We start from the raw sequence: 14,704 nt of genomic DNA on the forward strand, positions 1-14,704 counted from the left end.
ACTCAGAGGGGCAGAGACCAACGAGCAGGGAACTTTGCAAAATATTTCTTAAACTTCAGTCAGCTTTCAGCAGAGTACAAAGGAGGTGGAAAGTGGCTGCCTTCCCAGCACTGGCATAAATTGTCCCAATGCACTGGCAAGAAGAGACGATTTCAGATCATGGTGGGAAGCACCAGGCTGCAAAAGAACTTCTTCCTTCTATGTCAAAGCCTCCAAAGCTCCAGTGCTTGCGGAAGGCTGATCACCACACTTACAGATTTTGGTACCTAGGAGCGAATGGTGACTTACTGTTACTTGAACAGGCACAGAAAGCTGCTGAGATTGCTGCTGACTAGTTCTCTGGTGCAGACGGGCAGTCAGAGGCCCTGGGAGATAGTAAAGAAACAGGCCCAAGGAAATGTAGGTGGCCATATCCATGCCAGCACCTTTCAACTCATCACATCCAACAAACTTCGTTAATTAAAATAAGCATGTGCACTAGCCATATTCGTACCACAGAGCTTCCCTTAAGTAAAGGGCAGCAAGATCTCTGCTGCACCTTTATTAAACGCAGTGTCACCAGGCTGGGCTTCAGTCAAAACTGGTGTACTCAGGTGCTACTACAGCTATGGCTGTAGTTTCATGCCATTTGAATCAACCCTTCCCCACCCCATGCACCCTACGTCAGCCCTGCAGCGCTCTCCCTCGCCAACCTGGGTGCCAGCTCCAGGCCTCTGACAAGGTAAGACAGCTCTGCCTGAGAACTCAGCAAAAAATCCACATTGTTCGGCTTTAATTTCACCAGGTTCGTCCTCAACCTTTTGGCAGTCAGACTGACTCACGGGGCAGCCGAACGAGCCCCAGGAGAGCAGATGGAGGGTCAGCAGAGGAGGCAGACCTCCCCCGACAGCCCGTAGCAAATTCCTGATTGTCCTTGAGGTGTCGCGTGAAGCCAAAGTCTCCCAAAGCGATGTTGGCCCTCGTGGGATTTCTGCACTGGCAGAATTAACATATTCCACATAAAAAACATTTCATTATCCACCATAAACTGTACGCACTTTTCACTCCAAGGAAACTGGAAATACCACCCAATTTCACTATTGTTTTCTGTTAACAGACCGACAGTCCTGCTATGCATCCACACACTGGGACATTCGGTTTCATGATACATCAGTCTCCTAGTTTCATTCTTCTTTCTCTACAATGCTGACATTTTTTACATCTTTTTTTTCCCCCCCGTTTGTTCTGGTTTTGTCTTTATAAATGTGCCACGCTACAAAACGACTTATTTGAAAAAACTTACCCTGGAACAAGCAAAACAGGGCACGTTTGTCAAGCCGAAAATACACCAGAAGGAACCCCTTGTGCTCTCTGCAATAAGGGTAGAAGGCGATTCAGAGGTAAGAAAACCTCAGACACAACAGACAAGGCTCCAACCCATTTAGGCACACACTAGGGTCCACGGTCAATAATGATGCACTTGAGAACTGAATCTGTTCCCTTCTGTGGCTTAAACTCACTGTATTTTTCCTTCCCGCTACTAGGCTGGGCTGGCTGTAAACTCAAAGATTTGCATAAGCCACAGATTTTGTCTGTCTCTTTGAAAGGTCAAAAATTAGAAGCAGTACAAACAAACACACATGACAAATAGGCCAGCTGGCAGCAATTTGGAGTGACCACATGGAGGAAGTGTGGAAGTGAATACGGGCAGGATAGGAACCTTTAACAGCCTGGGTCTTACATATATATTGCAACTTACAGGCTGCCTCAGGGGAGTTTTATTATTATTTTTTAATCAGCTTTGTATCTTTGCAAAGATTAGTGACCAGCTACCCAGATTTAGTGCTGTCATGTTCCCATAAACATTTCCAAATATACATTCTTTGATAAAAGATGCAGCTGCTGGCACGATTTTTCACATAAACATTTCACTATGCATTACATTACATATTACAAAGAAGTCTTCACGTTTTAATTCCTTCTGCTCTCTTCTGCAGGCTATGGGGCATCGCCCTGGGACTGAGAAAGGAAAGGGAACACAAGCAGTGTGGGGGGGAGTAGCAGCTGCAAATGGATGCACAACTAAGACTATTAAAAAAAAACAACAACAAAAACCACTAGGGTTGTTACTCACATGGGGGCGTCACAGAAGTAAGGAGGAAGGTTGGGAACCATTTGTCGTCCCGTGTAGCTCCTGGAATGGAAAAGATAGATTAAGAGGTCAGCTTCAAAGAGCCAGCCAGCCAGCTGCACAGCTGGCGTTAATCCGCCTGACCCTCATTACCTGCAACAGGCCTCTGCCAAAGTTTGGCAGCCAAAGAGCTAGCCAGACTTTTATGACTAACATCATCGCGACCTATTAATGCGGGGGGGGCGGGAAATAATTCAAGTCTAAATTGCTTCTCACTGTTTGCTGCTGTTTGTGTTTTGCCGGAGCCACGAAACCCAATTAAGTCGGTTCCACTTTTGTTCCCGGTCAGTTCACTCCGGGCGCTCACGGCTGCGGTTGCAAATCCTGCAGGGAACGTTTACTTATTTAAAAGCAGCTCTTTCCACCGGACTCCGGTTTAATTAATTGCACCATTTCTATCGATCTCGAGTTTCATAAAAAGCTTGGCTCTAGATGGCACATTGTCAGCAAAATTAAACTGGGGGGCCAAACGTAGTTTAGACGGGCTCTCAAAAAGCAATAAGTGGGAAGCACTGACATAGGTTTCAAGTAGCAAACGAAAACGCATCTTAAAAATAAGGCTTTATAACACTTGTCCAGCCAAAGCAGTAAGGGGTCGCCCATCCCCAGCAGTTGTCATCACCGTGTGCTGTTTGTGAGTGGAGGTGTGAGCTGACTGACGGCATCCTGAGCTATCACCCGACTGAGGCCAGCTGTGATCGCTCCTTTCGAACCCAAATCCCCTAGGTGCTGTAACACCACCAGGCATCCCTCAAATAAATACACCTCCCTCCCCACCTGCAGAGCAATTTCCATCCGAGTGAGCCAACCTGCACCAGGGTTTAATGCTCTCTCCACTGCATCCCCCTCCACCAAGGAAATGTGTGCCCGCTGCTATAGGAACACGGTTAATCTCTGCAAGCAGATGTCAGCCTCCAGAGCTGAGAAAATGACTTTGTTCTTCAGGAGCAGGGAATTTAAAATGCACCAAGTCGCAATGCCCTGATGAATTTGGTAACTTAAACCCAGAAAGGAAGCACCTGCTTGCTGAATAGCCGCCTAATTAAAGCCCCGCTGCTGCTTCACGTGTTCCTAACTCAACGTGAGCGGCCTCTCGCTGGTTAACAACAGACTGGCCGTGGCCAAACAGCTACGCGGCAAAAAGGAGCAGAGGGAGCTGCTGAGAGCAAACCCCTCGTGCCACTGCTCTCAAAGGGGAACCTGCTCAGGCCAGAGCTGATCCCTATGGGCTCAGACCTGCTGAGGAGGCAGCCAAAGCCACCCCAAGAAGACACGCGGCCCCCACCGGCCTCCTGGCGGTAGGCCAGCTTGCCCCCCAGAGGCAGATTTGGGGCCCAGGCCCAAGTTTGAGCTGCGTGGCCACGCCGCTGGAAGAAACGAGCTTCCCCTCACCACGCTGCGGTTAAGGGAAGGCGCCGGTAAGCTGCGGCTGAAGCGCGGCGTCCTCTCGTTCGTTCACACCAGCGCCGGCACGGAGTGAAAAATGGAAAAAAAATGCACACGAAAAGACGATTTTCAACCAATAAAGTAAACAAAAATAAAAGCCGAGAACACCAGGGAGCGATCAGCCTGCGGTCAGGCTTAGCAACCACAACCACAAAAAGCAAGAAGACGCAGCGATCCCCTGGACCGAGCTGAAAATAAAGTGGGCGGGCGGTCACGGGGCTGCCCGCAGCCGAAGGCGTCGAGGCCGGAGCAGAGGCTGGAATCGCCTGGTGGCCGGTGCCAGCTCCTTCACCACCCTTCTGCAACCACGCTGGTCGACATTTTGGTGGGGGGGAGGAGGAGAAGGAGAGGTGAGGGCAGAGGAATCCGTGGGGTGGGCCCGGGGCAGGGCTCTGCGCTCTGCTGGGGAGCTCCCTTACAGCCACCTCGAGGTCTGCTCTCTCAGCAGAGCCAGGTTTTCAAAAAAGAAATACTTCCAGCATAAACACTTCCCCTCTTCCTCCAGAGCCGCCACAACTCCTCTGCTCGCTCCTCGGCCTGGTCTCGCTGCCCAGACACCTGCCCCGCCACCTCGTCCCTCGGTGCTTCCTTCCTTAGGGGCTGAGGAGCACAAGCAGCAGACAGGTGGGCCATGAACCAGACCAAGCAGACCCCGGGCTTCTCAAAAACTGAAACATGACGTGTTTTGGCGTGTAAATTAACCACAGCTCTGCCAGAAGATCTATAAGCAGTTTTCTTACCTGTGTATTTCGTGTACAAATAACCTGTGGTACCTCACTACATTAAGGTCAGGGCATTCCTGTCTTCTCCAGCCGGGATTCCCCTCAGTCAGGGCTCCAGCCTTCTCAGGGACCCATTTTGTCTCATCTACAAAAGCCTTTTCTTTTCTTTTGCTGTTCTAGAAGTCTGCAGTGAAACCTACGAATCTCCAACAACCCCTGTAAATCCCCAGCCCTTGTTCTGATTTAAGAATGGCCGTGACAGTGCAGTATCACCATACCATACTTATCCTTGCAGACATGTAACTCCAATTCAACAATCCTATTACATATGCTCCTAGCATTTGTACAGAGGAGATTTAGCCCTGAGCTCCCCATTGCTTTATCTCTTTGCGTGTTTGCCAGTGCAGAAATTATCTCGGGCTATAGACAGGTCACGTCCAAATGCTTCTCCTATCTTGCTGCAAATCTGGAAAGAAAAGCAACCGTCACGTAGCCTGCACTACACTGTCAAGCTCCCTAGCTCGGTTTTTAATAGCCACCCCTACGGCATGCCGTGGAAAGAGCTGGTTATGCTATTTCCCTAGCATCCCTTCTCTAAGCGATGCTATCAAAAAGACAACTCGTGCAACCAAGGGGCCCCTTGACCCCCATTCCAAGGTGGCAGGGCAGGAGGAACCCTGTCACACCTCTAAGGACTGGGGGCACTCCACAAGCGGTGGCAGCAGGAGCCCAATGAGCCAAAGGGCAAAGAGCTGGCCTAGAGCACAGCAGCCAGAATGGGAGCTTCCAAGCACAGAGACAGCAAAGGGACAAAAACAGGGCTACCAACCTGGTGAGGGGCCTGGAGCACAAGTCCTGTGAGGAGTGGCTGAGGGAACTGGGGTTGTTTGGTCTGGAGAAGAGGAGGCTCAGGAGAGACCTTATTGCTCTCTACAGGTACCTGAAAGGAAGGTGTGGGGAGCTGGGGGGTCGGCCTCTTCTCACAGGTAAGTAGCGATAGGACTCGAGGGAATGGCCTCAGGTCGCGCCAGGGGAGGTTCAGGTTGGAAATGAGGAGACATTTCTTCTCAGAAAAGGCAGTCAGGCACTGGAACACGTTGCCCAGGGAGGTGGTAGCGTCACCGTCCCTGGGGATGTTCAAGGAAAGGTTGGACGTGGTGCTTAGGGACATGGTTTAGTGGGTGACATTGGTGGTAGGGGGATGGTTGGACCAGAAGATCTTGGAGGTCTTTTCCAACCTTAGTGATTCTGTGAAAATGAGGATGAAGGAAGAAATGTGCTGAGAAATGTACTGAGATGGAAAAAAGCACTCCTATGTTTCAGTGGCTTGCCCCAAAACTTGGAGGTGGGGTGCTAGGGTACAAGCACAGCAGCCCAGCACACTGCTGGCAGGGGGAATCATCCTGCCCTGCCTCTCCTGCCTCTTACTCTGATCCCCCCACCCCACAGGGACCTTCTTAACTTAGGGACATCACCAGCTGACCGTGGCTTTGCTGTGGCTGACACTATTTACGCAAACTCACTGCTTTTGTCAGCAAGCTGAGTCACCACATAGCTCTCTCCATACCTCAACAAAACATCCACCTGTTCCATAAGAAATTGAGAGAAAACGTTTCTGTTTCATTTATTCCAAGCGCACTGTTCCTACAGGCTTATCCTCCACCATACGAGTTCACATTTCTTGGATCATCTCCTATGTCTAACACCAAAACCCTGCTTTAATGCTGCCTTGCCATTCACCTGCTAGGAAAATCCTCCCTCTTCTGCTGTGGTACCCCTCCTGTGCTATTGCGCAAGAGCTGTCTCTTACCTCATCCCATTTTTTCCTCACGTTACGCCTCCAACACATTCTTGACAACTCATAGTTTAGTCACTACTGGCAAGTCTAAACCCTGGCTATGCAGCATTTGCCGGCGAGGCGGCTCTACCTCCGTGAGAACATCAGCCCCGCTTTCTCAACGCGCAGCCCTCAGCACTTCTGACGCTGCAGCCCAGGGACAGCCCATGGAGCAAGCAGCTCTCTCTAGAAATCTGCCCTTTTCCACTATTTCCGCTATTACTGTAGAAGTTACACCTGCGGATGCTTTGGACTTGCCTTGAAGCAGCTGTACTTGAGGAGCACTACCACAGAATCGCAGCGTGGCTGAGGTTGGCAGGGACCTCTGGAGGTCACCTGGTCCGGCCCCTGCCCAAGCAGGGACACCTACAGCAGGATGCCCAGGACCACGTCCAGCTGGGTTTTGAAGATCCCCAAGGAGGGAGACTCCACCACCTCTCTGAGCAACCTGTGCCATCGCCTGGTCACCTGCTCAGTGAAAAAGTCCTTCCTGAGGCACACGCACAGAGAAGAAAGGATGGACTGAGACAAGTGGGCTTTGTAAAGTGTTTTATTCTGCACTGAATACTGACCATGACACTAAACCCGGGAGAGCTGCAGCCACATGCTGGTCACATTGGTGCCTGAAAACACACCCGATGATGCCAGCTTCCTCTTCAGACATGTGGCACAGAGCACTGGTGCTGACATCAGAGAGGCAGCAGGAACGCAGGGCCCATCAAAAGAAAATGTAGGATAATAGTGTCCCCTTCAGCAGCAGCCCAGGATTGGAGCACACACACACACACAAACTTTCCAGCAAGTAATTTATTTTTTTTCTGAAAAGCAAGTCCAAACAGGGAGCGTGCTGCAATGAGCCCGAGACACGATCCCTCAGCACCACCAACACTGTTCAAAACAGTTTCTTCTTGTGTTTTTCCCCATAAGCCTCTAACGCAGATTGCAGGTTTGGCTTCAGCACACCCGTGGGGAATATCTCACCTTGCCCTGTGAACGCAGCGTGTCCCCCCGCAGCGAGGCATTCCAACTAACCAAGCCCTGTTTCGCTACCAGCGTTGCCCTACCAGAAATAATAAAAGAAATGGTTGCAGGGTGCCTACGGATAACCCCAGCCCACACTGCTGAGCTGCATTTTCCACCCGCCCTTGTGTCAGCTTCTCTTGCTGTTCCCCTGCCCCCTTCACCCCGCTGCAGCCCGACCCCCGGGGGCCTTTCCTTGCCCCCCAACCCTGCTGTTTCCGACATCCCTTCATCACCCTCGTCCTCTCCCTCCTCCCATGACCTGGCACATGTCCACCAGCCCACAAGCACCGCCTGTCTTCTCTGAGCAGCGCTGCTCCTGCCACACCAACCAGCACCCTCCTCACCGGTTATCCTCAGCTAGCAAATGCACTGTGGGGTTTAAACACTGTGAAGTTTAGGAACACGAAAGCCTCAGGAGGGGAAAAACACACTAATAATTAGTAGGACCTTGGAGAGGAGGGCTGAGTAACAGCCGTTGCATGTATGCCTGCTGTTTTTCCTTAAAACACAGCTTACGCCTGAATTCAGAGGACATGATTTTTTTTCTGAGGAGGAGCCAGGCACGGCCTCTCCCGAAGGCACCGGCTTTGCTTCCCCCAGCACCTGAGGAGATTTGCCATGACTTGAACTGAAGCCAGGCCCCTGGAGGAAGCACAACACGGTGTGGCGTGCCACGGTGACTGCTGCCGTGCAGACCAGACGAGACCGGGGGCTTCGCCTCCAATTCCTGCTCCACAAGCACTTCTCCAGTGCTAGAGCAGCCCTGGCAGAAATGCCTCCTGGCTACACAAGCACGCCTACGCTTGTAGCAACATGAGCTTGCTTTCACGGCTACCTTTTGCAGATCTCCTCGCAAACGAGCTCGTGGATTCCCAAGGACTCCCGGACAAGGAGCCGCCGGTGCAGGTGATCGCTGCTGTTCTTCTGCCCTCGAGCTTCTGCGGGTCTGCGTGTCAAATGCATCACAGACAGCAGCCTCTTCTCTGCTTGCATTTCTAGTTTTCCCTTCAGATCATCTTCTCTGGCGTTACCAGTTCTCTTTCATTACTGCTCTTTTGTCTCCTGGTCCTGTCCATGGCTCCAGCCATTGCCTATTATGTTGCCAAAATTATTTTCTATGTGCCCACCCAGACTTTCTCTTCCTTCAGACTCACCCTGTCCATCACTTTCTCAAGGACACCTTCTTCCCGTTCATGTCATTGCTCTTTGTGATAAGCGAGACCCCAGTTCACCCAGGACTGAGTACATCACTGCCAGACCAATGTGACAAATAAATCTTTTCACAACGTGGGCAACCATATGAAACAAGGCGGCAATATGCACGATGCTCCTGCACCAGATCAATGTTTACACACACACAAACCGTATATATAAATGCTTTCTGAGAGGAAGGTGGGATCAGAGAGCTCTTCTAACCCACACTACTCTATGATCCTGCAGTCTTTCTGGAAGCAAAATAATAGAAGGCTAAAATTGGAAATAGCATTGTTCATTTGACAGCAAACAGCAGAAACCTTCTTCTTCCTGGCTCTGCTGCAGCTTCACAGCGTGACCTTTGCTATGACGTTTCACCTCTCAAAGAAATCAGAATTTACTCCCATTAAAACAGATATGACTTCAAAGGTCTTCCTTTGCAACGCACCAAGTGATCTACCAATGAAAAGTGCGATGTAAATAAGCAGGTAATTATGACTGCTTAAGACCGAGGAACATTGTCGACTATTATTATTTTATCACCTGAAAAACCTTTAAGTATAAACCAACAGTGAAATTCCCTGTGATTCAGAAAATATTTCTTACTTCTCCCTTTCTTCAGTCTGTTTTGGTGAGGCAAGGAGGGTTGAGTTATGCAAATATGCTGCCTAAACTAGATCCAGGAGCCCTTCTTCACAGCGGCTGAGAGGCTGGTAAGGACGAGGAGCTCTGAAGTTTCCTGCAGAAATCAAAATTTCCTGTGGCAGAGAATTGCGGGCTCTGTCCTATTTCAGGCTCTCCGCCGGCGTTTTCCAAAGGGACAATTTCACCTCTAGAAAGCGGGGAGTCATTCAGTTAGCACCAGGATGGGCGCGATGATGTTTAGTTTGATAATGCAACTGTCAGTGGGATTTTGAAATGTCACTCCCACACCTAGCAGATGCAGTTTGCTCATTCCTCGTTTTAGAAAAATGTACTCAAGTTCCTTTTGTAATTGATGCAAAATGTTTCACAGGGCTGGAGCTTTATTTTGAAGGGAAAAAAAACCACCACTCTCGTTCCCTTTCAATTGAAAGACATTTTAATTAATTCTCTTGAACATATTTAAACTGTTCTATCCCTTTTAAAGACGCTTTTACAGGGACAAGCTATCTCCTTAAGTAAACCCCATATGGCACAGAGCTGAACTAAAAATCCCGAAAACCAAGACAAAAAGAGAGTTGATTCAAGAACATGGATCCTCCACCTGTCATTCTTGGCCCTGGCTTTGCCAAAGCTTAACATCTGTGGATAACTCCAGGAGGATGACCAAGATAAATGTTTGTACAATGTGAGCTTGAAAATATAAATTGTTTCCAAACAATCACAACTGGAATGACAGTATGAAAAATGAGCGAGAGGAGACACCAAAAACCTGTTGGAGAAAGATGATGAGTTCCCGTTAGGTTTGGCACCTTACCTTACAAATGAGCTTACTTTTTTATTAAAATTAATCTCTTAGATGAGCTTGCTTTTTTTTTTTTTTTTAAAGTAACGTTTTTCAACCCACAGAAAAATTGTGCCCAAAAAACCCCACCAACCCACTTTTCACACCCTCTTGACCCCTTAACATTTCTTCCTCCTTTTAGGCCAAATGCATGTGGAAGAAGAGAAAAGGCCCTGGAAAACAGCCCCAAGAATTACTACACCTTGAATCCACGATGTATGCAAACAGGATACAGGAAGAAAATTCATTTCTGACTTAAAAATTCGCTTAGGAATAAACCTCTGATGCTTATCTTGTGGCAACTACCTCTACTCTCCTGCAAGTCCTGACATTGAACTTCATGGAAATTGGACTAGGCTGCTAGGAAAACTGCCGTGACATTTTCTAAGGGCCCAGATCTATATACCCATATGGTTATCTTTAACTTCATAAACTAAACATATTGGATTTTTTTCTCAAGGTTAGAACACTGTTTGCCCTCTTTTCCATCATGCAAAGTTTAACACTGAACTCAATTGGTTTTGGTATTTGTACTATACCTAAGGCAACGACCACTTTCTGATCAGCATTAAATTCAGCTCATTCTTAAAAACTCATCGCAGTTCTCTCAATTGCTGTTCTGTTTTCACAGGGGGTTGGCTGAATTTTCTTCTTTGAGAAGAAATGCAAACACTGTCCATACATATAATGTGTGTGTGCATGTATATATATATATATATATATATGTGTGTGTGCATATATGTATATGTCTGAGCCCATGAAACAGTTGCTAACATTTGGTTGGAGGAAGCAAGAGAAATAAACCCTTTATCGAATTCTGGGTGGTAGTTGTCTTCCATTACACAGTTGGCAGGCTTCCCTCACAAAATTTATCCACTAAAATTAGCTCTCACAATTGCAATCAATTGTAACAATCAAGCATGAGTAATTCAAAAAAGAGAAGGTAAGCACAGAAAACAATGTTACAGCACTGCAGCGATCTTCGATTTATTTATAATTATGTCCAGCCTTTTTATCCATCGTTCGTAAGGCTGCGAGCACACAGACTGTACGCAGAACAAATTATTATCAAGAAGCTTCCTTCTGCCATGTCCCAGAACACTTCCTTGCCGTTGTGTTCTTGGCGTGCTCTCCCCGGTCTCGGAAAAGGTCTCGGAAAAGGAGCTGCGAAGGGACCCTAGAAACTCTCCAGTGAAGAAGATGCCCATCTCTGCCTCCCCAGGCCCCAGCTTTACCCAGCACCTTTCGGACAGTTTCACATTGTGTGCACGTGCGTCGTGGGTGCCCGTTCTTCTTCTCCTTGCCCCCGTTCCTGCAGTCTAATGGCTCGGGTGCCGCTGCTCTCCCTGCCTGCTTCGCCACCTTCCTCGCCCAGGACCCATCCCGGAGGACGGGGATGGCGCAGCTCCACGGGACAGCCTGGCCTTGGCTCTGTAAACTCCCCAGGGCCGAATCCTGGCCCCAGCACCACCTGTGGAGCAGCAGGGAGCACCGGGATCTTTCCAGCAGAGGAGATGAGGGATGGGACCCTGGAGCAGCACCAGGGCTGCCGATGGCATTAGCAAGGTGCAAGCAGGGACGCGCACATCCGGTTTGAAAACACGAGCTTTTTCCAGGGATCCCTTGCTACGGCGTGGGGAAGGGTTAGCAGATAAAAGCCGTCTCACCCACCAACAGCACAGCATTAGTAACCCTCCTCAAAACGATCCGCATCGCTGTGAGTGACTCTGAGACAACTCCTCAGTGACTTGGTTGATAGGCAGATTTTTTATCATCCTCTCTAGCGCAGATGGTATATATTGCGTGTGGTATGGTGCCAGAGCAGAAATCAAAGTTACAGGCAGCCTTGTACAGATTTTTTCCCCCCTGAAACAACAACTCATGAAACTAGTAATAAATGTTATATTGTTTGGAACGAAAAGCAGATAATGTATATAAACTTCTGGAAACTAAACACATATGGCAGGAATATGCTGGAGAATATAGAATACTCTAGAGAATGTAGATAATGAAAGGCCCTCTCTCTGCAATTCAGAGTAAATATTATATCTGATTGTCCCTTCTCTCCCACATCCACACGAGCAAATCAATGTCTGGCAACCCCCTTGAATTTTGCAGTTCTCTATTTTCTATACTAACAATCTACGTAACTTCTGGCCCCTGAGAACCTACATCTTGCATGTCATCACATATTTATACTGAATTACCTACCACTGTTTTCATTCACTTCTGAATTTTATTTTATGTTTTTTTAAAGAGGTCACAGCTGAATTATGAAGGAATAAACCTAGACAAACAAGCATCTGGTATTTAAGGAACACTTCACTTTTGCAAAGACAAGAGTCAGAAAAGCTTGTGTGGTACAGCTTGATCAAATCGGAAGCCAAGTCCTCAAGTACTACACATCTGTCTCCCCAGCTCAGTTCCTACCAGCAAACACTGCTCTGACCCAGACCTCTTGCATTTCAGAGAAAAATGAGCAGAAGACTCAATATTCTTTGTATCATCTAGAAGCTATTTACAGTAGTCAACATAAATCAAATTAAACCTTTCTGGACACAATACAGAGCCCACCAACAACAGCTTAAGAATTTTCCACTGACTTCATCGGGCTTTGGCCCAAGCCTTTAATGTAGCTCCTCACTGATCTCCCTTCACACCACGGAATTCACATTCACAATTCGTATCAGATAAAGCCAAGGAGGCCTCTCAGCAAAGTGCCCAGAGAACAAGCTGCCTCCTTGGCAAAGTCTACCATGGAGTAAAGGTATCAGCATTGTCAAAAATGGATTTAGTACAATACTGGCTCATATGACACTAAACAGAAGCTGGTATCCAGCACATCTTGCCTATATTTCATTTCTTCACTGAACACACCTGTTCATCTCATTCAAGATGAGGGCTAAGCTGTTTGAGCAGCCCCGTTACTTTGTGAACCATTTCCCTGAGCACAGAAGCAGGCCCAAGCAGGAGAAACCCTCCCCATCCAAAACATGGCTGCTCCCCAGAGACAGTGACGGGGGCAATTTGCAGACTAAATGTGATCTGTGAGTGCAGACAGAGCCTCATGCCCAGCATTTTGGCACAGTATATTTCGTGATTCATCCTGGCTTGTATCAGATATAGCGAGGCCAGCAGGACTATGGAAGTGAATGTCCTGCTGTACTCGGCTCTGGTGAGGTCACACCTCGAGTGCTGTGTTCAGTTTTGGGCCCCTCACTAGAAGAAGGACATTGAGGCCCTGGAGCATGTCCAGAGAAGGGCTACGAAGCTGGTGAAGGGTCTGGAACACAAGTCCTGTGGGGAGCAGCTGAGGGAACTGGGGTTGTTTAGTCTGGAGAAAAAAAGGCTCAGAGGAGACCTTATCGTGCTATACAGTTACCTTAAAGGAGGCTGTAGCGAGGTGGGGATCGGTCTCTTCTCCCAGGCACCAAGTGGTAAGATAAGAGGAAATGGCCTTAAGTTGTGCCAGGAGAAGTTTAGGTTGGCGATTTGGAAAATCTTCTTCACTGAAAGGGTTGTGAGGCATTGGAACAAGCTGCCCAGGGAAGTGGCTGAGTCACCATCCCTGGAGGTCTTCAAAAAACGTGCAGATATAGAGCTTAGTGACATGGTTTAGTGGTGGACTTGGCAGTTCTAGGTTAAAGGTTGGACTACATGATCTTAGAGGGCTTTTCCAACGTAAATGATTCTAGGATTGCTTTTTCTTCTCTCTGAAGTGAGCATTGCAACGGGTTCTCCTGTAAAACTCAAATTAATTGATTTTTTTGGCTAACAGATTGAGCTGCACCTGCAGGTTTGAATCGCTGTGCCCCTCCACATCTACAGGCAAACTACCCGTCAGCAGAAGGAGGTGACTGTCAAAACTGATACCAGAAAACGAGAGTTACAAAATTTTTTTTAAATGGGAAGTCTTTCAGATGAGGGATGCAACTTTGTTTTCAAAGGAGAAAAGAAATCCCAAGAGCCCCATCAACCCAATAGTTATCCACCTGAGAGGACCAGGTCCACCAGGTGGGAAGGCAGAGCAGGAACATGAATCAGGGCTCCCACCTCCCAGCAATACCCTGACCACAGCCAAGGCAATGCTCATCCCTTCGCTCTCTCTCTGATGCAAATCCAGTTTTAAATCCAAGCACGGTGAGAACGTTTTTGGTATAATCAAGTTTTACAAGAGAGAATTTATGTTTTCAATACAACTGCAATTAAAAGTTATGCAAAAAAACACAGGGCTGTTGCCAAGTTGTTTAGAATTCCTCATTTTGAGTTTGCATTAAGATTAAAAGGAAAAACAGCTGAAGGAGTGGGACTTAAAAAAATACATGAAGTGTAACGGATAGTAAGGAGACTGCTAGAGGAAAGAAAATTGAGAACTGAAGCCGATAAGCAGGGAAGGGGAATACAACAAGATATCAGACTGCAGAACGCCCTCCAAAAGCAAATGACAAACTAACCACAGCAATCGGCATCGCCACAACAGAAGGCAGCAACTGAACACATCTCTATAAACCCTCATCCTCCTGCAGTGCCAGGGAGACGCAGCGATATCCCAAACACTGGATCTGGACCATTTGTAAATTGGAGAGACAGGGAAAAGAAAATGGTCATGCTCCAAAAGTAGCTTAAATATTTCCCGGACTAGCAAAACAACAAACAAACAGAAATAGCAGCAGAAACTTATACACCCACATAGCGAGAAAGGAATGACCTCCTTAACCGGCTGTCCCACTCCTCCACGTACCTGGGACTAGAGGTCCACGAGCAGACCCTTAGGCAGATAACTTCAAACATGGCATGGCCGACCTGGGCACTAGACCTCTTTCAAG

At 48.0% G+C, this 14,704-nt stretch overlaps 1 protein-coding gene across 6 annotated transcripts in view; it reads right to left on the bottom strand.

Moving 5' to 3' along the window:
- Window positions 1–14,704, bottom strand: part of TIAM1 (TIAM Rac1 associated GEF 1) — a 176,693-nt gene that overhangs the window by 127,776 nt on the left and 34,213 nt on the right. For all 6 annotated transcript variants that reach the window (XM_040576809.1, XM_040576789.1, XM_040576799.1 and 3 more), the window contains one exon: window positions 2,114–2,173. The gene's annotated coding sequence lies outside the window, so the exon portion shown is untranslated. The remainder of the gene's footprint in view (window positions 1–2,113; window positions 2,174–14,704) is intronic.

Source organism: Cygnus olor, chromosome 1 (assembly GCF_009769625.2).
Source record: "Cygnus olor isolate bCygOlo1 chromosome 1, bCygOlo1.pri.v2, whole genome shotgun sequence".
Taxonomy (NCBI): Eukaryota; Metazoa; Chordata; class Aves; order Anseriformes; family Anatidae; genus Cygnus; species Cygnus olor.